This window comes from Mobula hypostoma, chromosome 1, assembly GCF_963921235.1.
Source record: "Mobula hypostoma chromosome 1, sMobHyp1.1, whole genome shotgun sequence".
Classification (NCBI taxonomy): domain Eukaryota; kingdom Metazoa; phylum Chordata; class Chondrichthyes; order Myliobatiformes; family Myliobatidae; genus Mobula; species Mobula hypostoma.
Window position 1 is genome coordinate 131,387,455 of NC_086097.1, and position 13,267 is coordinate 131,400,721.

Genomic DNA, 13,267 nt, shown 5'->3' on the forward strand with positions numbered 1-13,267 from the left:
ACATAGGACTACAAGGAACAGAGAATTAATATGGTTCAACGAGGCGGAAAGCACAGGTTAACCACCAAGAAGTGGCTTTTTTTAAAAAGCAGCTTCTGGATATGTTAACAGTTCCACATGCCAACCTTTTATCTCTGTCTGAATGCATCTGAAAAAAAAAGCCCCTTGCATACTCTTTTTTATGAGGTTGTTGATTAAGGGTGGTCACCATCTGTGCAAACTGTCTCAAACAGTGACCTTCCTCCCAAAGCCAGGAAGTGTACAAAATGCCTTAGAACAAAAAGCTGTGATAAGTTTGAGTGGGAATGGGTTTATTACCTGGGTTCAGAAGGCATCTTCGTTTGAGCAATTTGCCATTTATTATTGATTCTGCTAGTTATGAAAGTTCTGGGGCATTTTGAGAATGACAACACCACCCACATTTAAAGAGCAAGTTGCCTTTGCACGCACTAAATGTAAACACACACTCTCAGGAAGCTGGAAATACTGAAACTAGAAAGGCGAAGAGTTCAACTATTTAAAGTATCACAACAAATTCCACTGATAATGAATATTAAAATTTAAAAAAAATCAAGATTCATGGGAATACAATTTGTAAGAACGCGCATTACCTAATTGATATATTTAAAATGTGCGCAGTTACAGTGGTTATCCCTGCCCATTCTGTACCTAAATTAATTGAGCTCACTCAGAACTCTGTGGTAAGTGCCACTCACTCTTGGTTTTGATCCACACTGTCTCCCAGTTACAATGCCAAATGCTGTTTTCACTTCCCTCCTTGGTTCCCCACCTCCATAACTCTGTAATCTTTGCCAGCCCTATGACCAAGATAACACACACAAAATGCTTATAACCAAGATACTTGCATCCCTCCAATTCTGGCTTCTTTGATCATCTTCAAACTGAACTATTGGTGGCTGCATACTTCTTTCTCTTCCTTTATAGTATTCCTAACAGCCTAACTCCTGGATTAGGCTTTTGGTCATCTGCCCCAGTACCTCTCTCATTCTGCAGCTTGCTGTTAATTTTTTATTCAATAATGTCCCTGCAATCAAATTGGAACATATTGGTACGTTAAAGGTGCTGTGTCAAGGGAAATTATTATTTTTGATAAAGCAATAATAATTGGACACGAAAAAATTTAGGATTGCCTCCGTGAATTAAGTTGCACCGCTTGTTTTCACATTTCACTTATTTTCCTTCTTTAAGGTAGCAAATATAGTTTGCATATAAATTCTTTGCATAATTGAATGTGAGTGTTTTCCTTTGCATTTAAGGAACAGATGGTAAAATGGCATCACAGCCCCTTGCCGTTTAATACTGCTTGTTTTTCTTTGAAACAAGAATTTAGTCTGATCTGCTTTCTGTGTGAAGAAAAAGAAAAAAGGCAGCAATGGTCAATCATTAGTGCTCTTTTGCAGTAATAAAATGTCTAGACAGCAATTAACATCTATTTCCCTCAAGAATTTAACTGTGTCATCAGTGACTCCTCATAGCTTGCAGTTACCAATTTGAAGATGTTTTATCATCAATCAAATTCTAAATTTGAACAGTATTTGCTTTCAAGAATGCCATTGTCTTCCACACCTCCACCCACCCAAACCCCCCCCCCCCCACAACCTCCCTCCGCTGCTCAACAATCTCAATCCTTCCTGTCCTGACAGGAGTGCAGAAAAATGATAGTCTTAGGCTGGACTCAATTAGTACAGCTCGGAGGTAAAATGTGTGAATTCCAAAGACTGAGTGCTTAATTACCTCCAAGATGGAAATTGTCATATTTCCTTGTAATCTTCACCCAATTCCACTAGAAACATGAATCAAGTGGGTGAACAAAACAATGAATTCCTTGTTTACCTGTTGCTTTCTCTTACTGAGTAATCATGCCATTATTTCATGGAGCCAGTCAAATAGAAGCGGACGGCCAAGTGCACAGCCTGTTTTCTGGACATTGTTGCTAAGATTATAAATAAACTTGCCACCAGTGCGATGAAGGGAAGCAGTGTTGCCAGATTTGGAAGAGGACAGTGAAGTTTTAATTATGCCACTGTGGTGTGAGTCAAGTCCTCTGCAATGGCCGATTTAATCGGCATCTGTTTTTCGCTGCAGAATGGTCTGTTTTGATGCCAGATATTTTCTTGAGTGTTTGGAGATAATTAAAACAATCTGTTTCTCACGAGAGCCAATGTCCTATCAATTGTAGCTTAATAGGCCCATTATATAGAAGATATTTAAGTCCAGCTTTAATCAAAGGAAGGGAACAATGAAGTCCCCTACTAGATTATGTATTCCAGTTAAACACAAACTATTAAAATTTTTACACAAACCAATCAAAGTCTAACTCTGGCTCAGTGAATCTGTGTTGCAATTGATTTCTCACAATGTAAAGTTCTCTAAAAATTGCAGAATGTGATCAAATGTTGAGAAAATGCACCAGCTGAAATCACTTGAGTCAGTCTTCAAAAGAATTTGAGGGCATTGCCAAGGTGTGCAGAAAGTGACCAGGTTTATTCAATAACCCCCCAAGGTATTCTTAACAGGATTCATCTGTCTTGCAACCATTTCCTTGTCTGCTGAAAATTCTTCCTGATTCTATATTTATTGTTTGTCTGACTGAGTGGTGATGGAGAAATTCTCTTGTTGCATTGATCATTCCCAGACTGGTGTAACTCGGATAGAATTTTAGGTTTGCTCCATGATATTTGTGATCCTACTATTTAGGTCTGTTGTAAACCCCTGAATTTAGTTGTTCTACCTAGACACTAAGGTCTGGAACTCTCAACTTGAATAAAGCTCAGCTCAGATATAAAACTGAAACCCAAACCAAAGCCAATGTGAGCATGGCCAATCTGAACTTGACTGTTACACAGCCAGTTTGAGTAGAACCCAGTCCATGGCTAATCTGAACCCCACCTGACCACAACCAATGCAATCCTGATGTGTACATGGTCAATCCAAACTCAACTTTTATGTGGCCAAACTGAGCTTGATTCAACATCAGCTGACCTGACCTGACCTTGAAGAATCCAAACCTGACAGACCCTGGCTAATCTGAACCAGATTTAGGCTTGATAGCCATAACCTCTTCCATGGAGTTGCATTAAATAGAATAATCCTAAAAGTGCTATAGATCTGTTTGAGGATAGAACAATAAATATTGATCCAGAACAGAGGATACAATGGAAATAAATGCCGCCTCATATAGTTAAAGAACTGAACTGGACCATAGAAACCATAGAAAAACTACAGCACAGAAACAGGCCTTTTGGTCCTTCTTGGCTGTGCCGAACCATTTTCTGCCTAGTCCCACTGACCTGCACACGGACCATATCCCTCCATACACCTCCCATCCATGTATCTGTCCAATTTATTCTTAAATGTTAAAACAACCCTACCTTTACCACCTCATCTGGCAGCTCATTCCATACTCCCACCACTCTCTGTGTGAAGAAGCCCCCACTAATGTTCCTTTTAAACTTTTCCCCCCTCACCCTTAACCCATGTCCTCTGGTTTTTTTTCTCCCCTTGCCTCAGTGGAAAAAGCCTGCTTGCATTCACTCTATCTATACCTATCTTAATTTTATATACCTCTATCAAATCTCCCCTCATTCTTCTACGCTCCAGGGAATAAAGTCCTAACCTATTCAACCTTTCTCTATAACTGAGTTTCTCAAGCCCCGGCAATATCCTTGTAAACCTTCACTGCACCCTCTCAACCTTATTAAGATCCTTCCTGTAATTTGGTGACCAAAACTGAATACAATACTCCAGATTCGGCCTCACCAATGCCTTATACAACCTCATCATAACATTCCAGCTCTTATACTCAATACTTTGATTAATAAAGGCCAATGTACCAAAAGCTCTCTTTAAGACCCTATCTACCTGTGACCAGTATTATCAAACAGAGGAACTGTGAAGATACCTTGAAATCTACTTCTTGTCTCAGTGCATTTCTCTTTGCTTTTTGACAAGTTTTGTTTGATCATCACTGCCCTTCTTTCTGTCCCATAACAGTTCCATAATTCTATATGATGGCTAAAATCTAGTTCATTGCTTGTTTCTGAACAATTATACTTTGTCACTTCTCCTGTGGAGATCGCTCATCGCTTCAAATTAAGATTTTGCATCCATATGACACTTCATGATTTACACAGTCTAGAGTTACCCTGCCTCAGATTCCTGGATCTGCTATAAATATTACACACAGAATCAGAAGCATTGAGACAGGCCATTCAGCCTGTGCTGCTCTACATTTCCTCTCTCACTCTTCACATTACCTTCTACTTATATTTTGCTGTTCCCCCCATGTACAGCAAAGCAATTCACCTCCACTCATCCTTGAGGTAACAGTTTTGATGTCCTCACTTATCATTTCTCCTGACTTCCCTGTTTTATTCACTAATGACAATATTGTACTGTCATTAAAGTTCAAAGTATGTACACATTACACTACCTTGATATTTGTCTCCTCACAGGCAGCCACAAAGCAAAGAAGCCAATAAGAACCCATCAAAAAAAAAACTGTCAAACACTCAACGTGCAGAGAGGGAAAAAAAAACAAATTGTGCAAACAGGGAAAGTAAGCACATGGCATTCCGAACAGAAGTGGGTGGGTAGAAGCGAAACCCGGAGCAGCCGAGCAGGCCACCGTTTCAGCCTCAGTTCAGTGCAGAGCCAAGTAAACATCGTGGAGCAGCAAGCGGAACTGGCCCAACCCCTGCATTTTCAATCCATCTGGCCTGGCAGTTACCCAATCCTTCCTTTATAACGTGGAATCATTTTTGCACACGAAGCTATTTCACATCTCCCCCTCCAGTACCCTTCCACCCCACCCCAACTCTCCCAGTCTCCCAGTCTGTGAAATCTTCCTGGTATTTTTTGAAGGCTTGAATTTGTAGACCTCCCTGGCATTCCATCATCTGACAAGTCAGCAAAGATATGGATGCATCAACTTTGACTGTGATGGAAATACAATTCAGGCTTATTATTCATGCTTAATCATTAGGTATAGGTTCTTGCACTTTATCTGTCATTTGTTTGTCTTCTGCGTGCTGCATTAGGTATTCTTTGTGTAAGGTTATTTGAGAAGCTAATTTCAGTGTCAGAGCAGGGGATGATTTCTGAATAAACAAACAATTTGAGAAACATTTCTTCTCTTGTCTTATCAGGATCCCCAATCATCTTTAGCTAATTTTGAATGGGTTCTGGTAGCGTGCTGCTAACAGCAGAAACAGTGAAACACTGCCCAGTATCATTCCAGAGATACTTTTTTTCTGCAGCATCGAAGTTCCCAAATATTTCTCCTTCATCCCTTGGCGGACAGCTGGTGGTGAAGGAATGATTATTAATTCTGCAAGAAGCATTCATCACTTGCAACAATGATTGTGTGTGTATGCTGGGGGATGGGATAGGTCCATAATAACCCTTTGAAGTGGCTTTTTACTAAACTTTCCAATGACTAACTTTGCCAGGAAGAAGAAGGGGAGGGGGAGGGTAGTATCACATGAAAAGGAAATGCAATAAAAGCTTCCTTATGACACCAATTTGCACATTTGTTATGCTTTGATATGCTAAACAGGTTTCATGGAATATAAAGCTGGATTGCCATAAACTCCATAGTTAGTGACAGTATATTCTGGGGGTGAGGGGCAGTGATCTGTCTCAAAGGACTACAAGGGCTTTGTAATGAGTGAGGGGTTATCTTCTCCACTGAGGCATATGGGAAACTAACACAATTTGAAAAGTGGGTTCTTTTCAGAGTCCAATCTATTATTAAACCCTCAAGCAACCCCACTGAAAGCTGCTGACCAATGTGCCATTACTATTTGCTGGGGCTTGCTGAGTGCAAATTGGGTTGTGCAAGTCCCTCCTCAATACCAGTGATATCTACACGAGGCACTGCCTCAAGAAGACAACATCTATAATTAAAGAACCTCACCACCCCAGGCTCTGCCATTTTTTCACAGCTACCATTGAAAAAGAGGTAAACAAAATTGGTTAAAATATTTATTATGGAAATTCAGTGAAAATGTTGTCTTGCATATTGTCCATATTGGTTAAATTAGATTAGATTAGATTCAACTTCATTGTCATTGTGCCGAGTACAGATACAAAGCCAATGAAATGCAGTTAGCATCTAACCAGAAATGCAAAGAATAGTGTTATTTACGAAATAACTGTGAATAAAAAGTAAGTGCTACAGCACACAAATATAAAAGTACTGAGACAGTACAATATGGGTGCAATACTGCTTAGTGCTGTGATGTGAGGTTCAACAGTGTCACAGCCTCAGGGAAGAAGCTCTTCCTGTGCCTGCTGGTGCGGGAGCGGAGGCTCCTGTAACGTCTACCGGATGGGAGGAGATAAAAAGTCCATGGTTAGGGTGAGATGCAACACTGATAATGCTTTTCGCCCTGCCCATGCAGCATTTATGGTAGATGTTCTCAATAGTGGGCAATTGGGTGCTGATAATCCGCTGGGCAGTTTTCACCACACGCTGGAGTACTTTGCGGTCCAATACAGGACAATTGCCATAACACACTGAGATGCAGCTGGTGAGTATTCTCTCAATGGTACAGAAGTAAAAGTCCGTCAGTATCCTAGGACAGAGGTGAGCTTTCTTGATGCTTTGCAGGAAATAAAGGCGCTGTTGCACCTTTTTGATCAGGATGGAGGAGTTCAGGAACTAGGTGAGATCCTCGGAAATGTGGACACCAAGGATCAATTTGTAGATCAATTCATTACAATAGTACATTGGGGTAGTACACGATAAAACCACAATAATGCAAAATATAGTGCTACAGTTACAGAGAGAGGTGATGCAGATAGATAATAGGGTGCAAGGCCATATTGAGGTAGAGGACGAGGGGACTGTTCATTAATGACAATAAACTTACCTTTCATTTTTGGCTCCTTACTTTTATTGCAGCAATGACTGCATCTCAACAGGGCTTTATTGGGAGTGAAGCCGCTGGTGCATACAGATGGTGTGATGTGGGTTATACAAATATTAATCCTCTCTTTGTTCTGATTGTTTTTAATCACAGGAGGCAAGAATTCTGTTGCCTGAGCAGTGTGTGCAAGATTATTAGTTCAGTCCCTCTGTGGTTGCTTGGAAATTGGATTGTCTAAGCTCAACTTATTGGAGGTTCCAACTTCGGCATGAGATGTTGAAATGAGACTTCGTCCATTATAACACAGAATAAAGAAAATAGAACAGTACAACACAGGAACAGGCCCTTCGGCCCACAATGTTGTGCCAAACTAATTAAATTAGTTACCAAGTGGCTAACTAACCTAATCTCTTCTGCTTATACAATGTCCATCTTCCATTTTCCTCACATTCCAGTGCCTATCTAAGCATCTCTTACAGGTCCCGAATGTATCTGCCGCTACTATCACCCCAAGCAATGCATTCCAGGCACCCATCACTCTTGTCCCTCACATCTTCTTTGAACTTACCCCTCTCACCTTAAATGCATGCTCTCTGGTATTAGATATCTCAGCCCTGGGAAAAAGATATTGCCTGACTGCTCTATCTTTGCTTAAAAATTTATTAACCTCTATCAGATCTTCCCTCAGCCTCTGCCACTATAGAGAAAACAATCTAAGTTTGTCCAACAACAGGAATTCTGCAGATGCTGGAAATTCAAGCAACACACATCGAAGAGTTACTAACTCTTCCTTCAGTTAGTCCTGATGAAGGGTCTCGGCCTGAAACGTTGACTGTACCTCTTCCTAGAGATGCTGCCTGGCCTGCTGCGTTCACCAGCAACTTTGATGTATGTTGCTTAAGTTTGTCCAACCTCTCGTTATAGCACATGGCCTCTAATCCAAGCAAATTCCTGGTAAGCCTCTTCTGTATCCTCTCCTAAGTCTCAACATCCTTCCTACAATGGGGCGACCAGGCTTTAGATGTGGCCGAACGAGAGTTTTATAAAGCTGTAACATAACCTCATGACTTTGTTTTAACTCTTTCAATATTTTTATTAGTTTCTACATAGAAGAATACAGAGTACAAGAAAGTATATATAAAGGTCGAAAAAAAACAACTACCAATTGCATTGTATCTATTCATAATAACAATCTCATTACCCCGTATTCATGTAGGTTAGTCAAAGTTATATTGAAATATACTAATTTATTACAAAAAAAAGAGTCTAACCTCAACCAAGACTGAAGCTGTTTGTTAAGGAGAAGAAAACGTAAAATACCTTCTCGTGTAAAAAAATTAATAATAGCCAACACCTAAATTTAAACAACGAATTGAGGGTTTTGAAAGTTCTGAAAATAATTCAGAAAGGGTCCCCACAATGTTTGAAAGTCTTGACGAGATTCAGAAATTGAACCATGAATCTTCTTTTGAATGACTTTTGAACTCAATGTAATTTATAAAGGCAAACATACCATATGCCTTCTTAACTGCTCTATCTAGCTGTGTGGCCACTTTCAAGGAGTTGTGAATTTGGACATCAAAATCTCTCTGATTGTCAATATTGTTAAGGGTCTTTCCCCTAATAGTGTATTGTCTCATTACATTTGACCTGCCAAGTTGGAACACTTCACATTTGGCCATTGTCTCAAGTAAAAGATCCAACCCAGGAGGATGATTAAGTGAGTTTTCCCTAGCAACCCAGCTGATACCTATCCCAACAACATCTAAACAAATTATATGATCGCCATTTCATTGCTCTTTGTGTAAGATGCCTTCTGAAACCCAATTAGCAGTCTCAACTTTTTATCTTTGTCCGCATATGGGGAGAAATGCTTTTAATAGAGAAAATATTACTGTATGTGAATATGTAGATATGTTGAGTGTGTGGTGTAATGGTGCCATTGAAATTTAAGCATATGTCCCAATGGATATTTTAACTTACAGTCAAGTGAACTCATTTTGAATCTAATGGATTCTCCTAGAGGTTATTATAAGTAGTTCAGCTAAGTGTGTCTGACTCAGAGACCATTTCTGTACAAACAATGCCTCTCATTTACGATCTAGAGGCAGAAGAAACTGCTGGTTGATTTTACTTTTTGACCTTAGTCAAAGGCTACCAAAGCCAATTCTGGCAGCTAATCATTGCCCTAGCCAAGATCAAAATTAAATCCAGATTTTTTTTTGCAACATTCAGCTGGAGGAAGTCGAGCAGCATCTGTGGAAGGATGGAATCGTTGAGGTTTCAGGCTGAGACCCTACTGCAGGACTGGATCTTCAGATTGCTTTAAATTCCAGAATCTGCTGTCTCCAATTCAATTCAGCTTGGGTGGTATAGTGCACAGAGTTGAGTAAGTGCCAATCTCAGTGGTACAGGCACTGAAAAGGTGCGTCATTAAATTCCACAGATTCCACTGTTTTCCTACTTTTATATCTCACACTTGTTTGTCAGTCTCAGCCACTCACAATGTATTGTAACTTCAGAAGCTTCCCTTTTCCTTATTCTCAGGCTCTTTCTTTTCCAGGCTAGGTTGTACTAAACTGAAGCAGATTCTGACTTGGTGATACATTAACGGCTCTGATGGGGAAATCCTTTGGTGGAATACCCTGTTATGTGCTAAAAGATAATTCATTGCTAAACACAAACAACATTGGTAAACTGATATTTGAAGAGCCTACCCCCACTTATCATCTACCAGCCATTGTCTCCCAATTGCATTCCTTCCTCTCCCCCTACTTAGCGCATCCCGCCTGTCATCTTTCACCCATCCTCAGTCCACCAATCATCTTGGCCTCCTGTCTCACAACTCCCCCTCTCCTCATTATTCCAGCCAACACTTTCAGTCCAGATGCAGAGTTTTGATCCAGAAAGTCAGCAGTTCTTTTCTCGCCTGCAGATGCTGCTAGGGAGTTCCTTCAGAAGATTGTTTGTTGCTCCAGATTCCAGCATCTGCAGTTTCTTCTGCCTCTAGTCCGCTAAGACTTCTCTGAGAATGCATGCAGAGCTTTCACTGCACTGCAGAACACTATTACTACTTGTGAGGCATTGATGCTGTTATGATGTGACCTGAGGTATATTGTCTAACCATGTCCCTGCATAAGCAGTAGGAGGAGCAGACCATGTCACAAATTAATCATCTGCTTGTCTTGTCAGCCATCACCATCAGTAGAAAAGCCTGTAGTTCCACATTGGTCCCCTGAATCATCCTGGAGCTCATAAAACCAGAGTGGGGACAAGTCATTTCATGATCCTGAGGGACTGCCTAAAAGAAAGGTTATCTGACACCAATTCCTCAACAATGCTGTGCTTTACAAAGATTCTGTCTGAAATTAGAGTCACAATCGGATGCACGACAACTGTGGAAATATTTTCATGCCATTACTTCCTATAAAGTAAAACCTAAGAGAATAAATGGCAGTGATGCTTCGGTCTCCAATAAGTTCAACACTTTTTATGCACTCCCTGAAAGGGCGACTAACACCACACCTGTGTGTATCCCCACAGCATCCAGTGACTCTGTGATCCCTGTTTCGGAGGCCAATGTCCCACATCCTTCAAGAGAGTGAAACCTCATAAGGTGTCGGGCCCCGATGGTGTACATGGCCAGTACAGAAAGCCTGTACGTATCATCAGCCTGGGGTGCTCAAGGACAAATTCAAACTGTCACTGCCGCAGGTGGAGATTCCCTTCAGCTTCAAGGGCAACAATCTATGCCAGTGCCCAAGAAGACTAGGGCGGGCTGCCTCAATGACAATTGACCAGTGACCCTCACATCTACCGTAAAGAAGTGCTTCAAGAAATTGGTTATGGCTAGAATGAACTCCTGGCTGAAAAAAGACCCGAATCTTCATCAATTCATCCACTGCCACAACAGGTCTACAGCAGAAGCAGTCTTACTGGCTCCCCATTCTGCGGCCTCTTGTGATTTGTCTTTGAGAATTTGCCTGTGAACTGCTTTCAGAAGTGTAATTTTCTGAGATGCCTCAGCAGGTTGCGAATGGAAGTTCATCATTGTCCAGCTGTAAAGTGAAGATTGCATTTCCCCTGCTCACATCAGAATCTTCTCTTCATCAAATGCATTTTCCCAATTGATCCCTTGTTCCATTAGCCAACCTTTATCTGATAATATTAGTTACTCACTGCAACTGGCTACCACACTTGACAGTTTTGACCACTGTCCATTATAACACATTATGTGGTTCATCTGTCTAAGTCCCCTGAGTACTTCACTGGTACCAACCATGCTCTTGATTAAAGGTAAATGGTTATACTTGCTCCTCCAGGTAGCTCTTCACATGATGGAACAACTTACTGCTGTATCAGTCTGTATTTCTAATGATTGATTGATGATCTACTGTGTAAAAATGGTTTAATGGTCTCTGCCATTTACACTCTTGCAGTAGGTCGGTGGTCTTCAGCTCCTCCCTGGCTTGCTCTACCTCAGCACTCACGAGAATGATCCCGGGAATGGAAGGGTTAACATTTGAGGAGTGTTTGATAGCTCTGGGCCTGTACTTATTAGAGTTTAGAAGAAAAAGGGGGGCTCTAATTGAAACCTACCAAATGTTGGAAGGCCTGGATAGAGTGAATGTGGAGAGGATGTTTCAAATAGTGGGAAAGTCCAGGACCAGAATAGAAGGATGTCCCTTCAGAATAGAGTTTAGGAGGACTTGTGTTACAGCCAGAGAGTGGTGAATCTGTGGAATTCATTGCTACAGATAGCTGTGGAGACCAAGTCATTGGGTATATTTAAAACGGATGTTGATAAGTTCTTTATCAGTAAGGGTGTCTATGGTGATGGGAGAAGGCAGGAGAATGGTGTTGAGAGGGAAAATAAATGAGCCATGATCAAATAGTGGAGCAGATTCGATGGGCCGAATGGCCTAATAATGCTCTTCTTATCATCTCATGATCTTATGGTTCTACAAATGATCCCTTCTGTGTTCCCTTGACAGGAAACTGCTCTCACCGTAAAACTTCGGTCTGATAGCAAGGATCCCTCCCTCTTGTACCTCATAAAGATCCAAAACTTGTTTGGGGAATAGAGAGTCCACTGCTGCCTGGTGACTTTTAACTGTTGTCATGTTTCCGTCTGGTCTTGGACAATTTTCATGACATTTTTCAGTGCCATTTCCTTTAAATTTGCAATTTTGGAAACAAGGTCAAACATAAAATACTGTGTAAAATGACAAACAAAATTTGAGATTCAGGTTGCTTGCAAATCCAGTCTGCCGAGGAAGGTTAAGAATTTAACAAAGTTGCAAAGCTTTGATAAATGCTCTTATTCAACCAAATACGTTGACTAATTCTGCACCTTTTTGATTCTATATGCCAAACTTGCAGCTCTCTGCAAACTCCAGAAGTTACTCATTGAAATAATTTTCAAATTTCCACACTAACTGAGATTTCTATGACACTGCTGTTATGTTTAAGCAGATTCTCGGATTTGGTAAGTGGGACAAAACACACTGATTGCGAATAAGCATGTTAACTATTTATTTACAGCAAACAGTGAAATACTCAACCAAGTATCTAGTAGTTAGTTACTGCCTGTTATGCCGCTGGCAGCTAGGGCAGCAATGAAGGTCCACTATCTCTGTCTGTCCTTGGCCATATTCTCTATTGTGCCCCAGGTGTGGTTCAGGGTTCTCCTATGGTATGGCACCAAGTTGTCACATATCCTACGCCACTGAGGGGTCCAGTGAGGTGCTGTCTTAATGATGGAGTTGGCTTTTCTTCTCATCACATGTCCAATCCATCTCCAGTGTTTCCTCATGATGATTGTGACCATGCCCTCTTGAAGGCACTGAAGGAGTAGGGCGTGGTTGGAGATCCTTTTTTGCTAGAAAAATATGGAGGATCTTCCGAAGGCTTGTGGTGTAGAATGACGACAGCTTGGCAAGGTCATTCTCTAACAAATGCCGACATTCTGTCCACTACAAGAGTGTGGACAGAACAAAGTTCTGTTACAGCTTCACCTTGGCATGGACCAAGCATCTATTCAAACAATTACTTACCTAAGTCACAAAAGCTACAACACTAAACATTCAACAAACAGGTACTTATCTAAGTGTCATGTGGCCTTCCTATCTGCAGCACACTTTCCCAATGGTTCTTCAGCCCTGATCACAATCCAATTTGGAAGGACCTACAAGTGAAAAAGAGACAGAGCATCTTGCATGCACTCTTCTTATACCCCTGGGGTGCTCAAAACTGGAGGCCTGTGCTGTGGCGTGAAATCCCAGCCAATGGCAGAAAGCTGCCACATCCTTTGAATGGGTCAATCAGCGACTGGCATGGTGGAAACAGCTTTTGATCAGCAAGTAAGTAAGCCC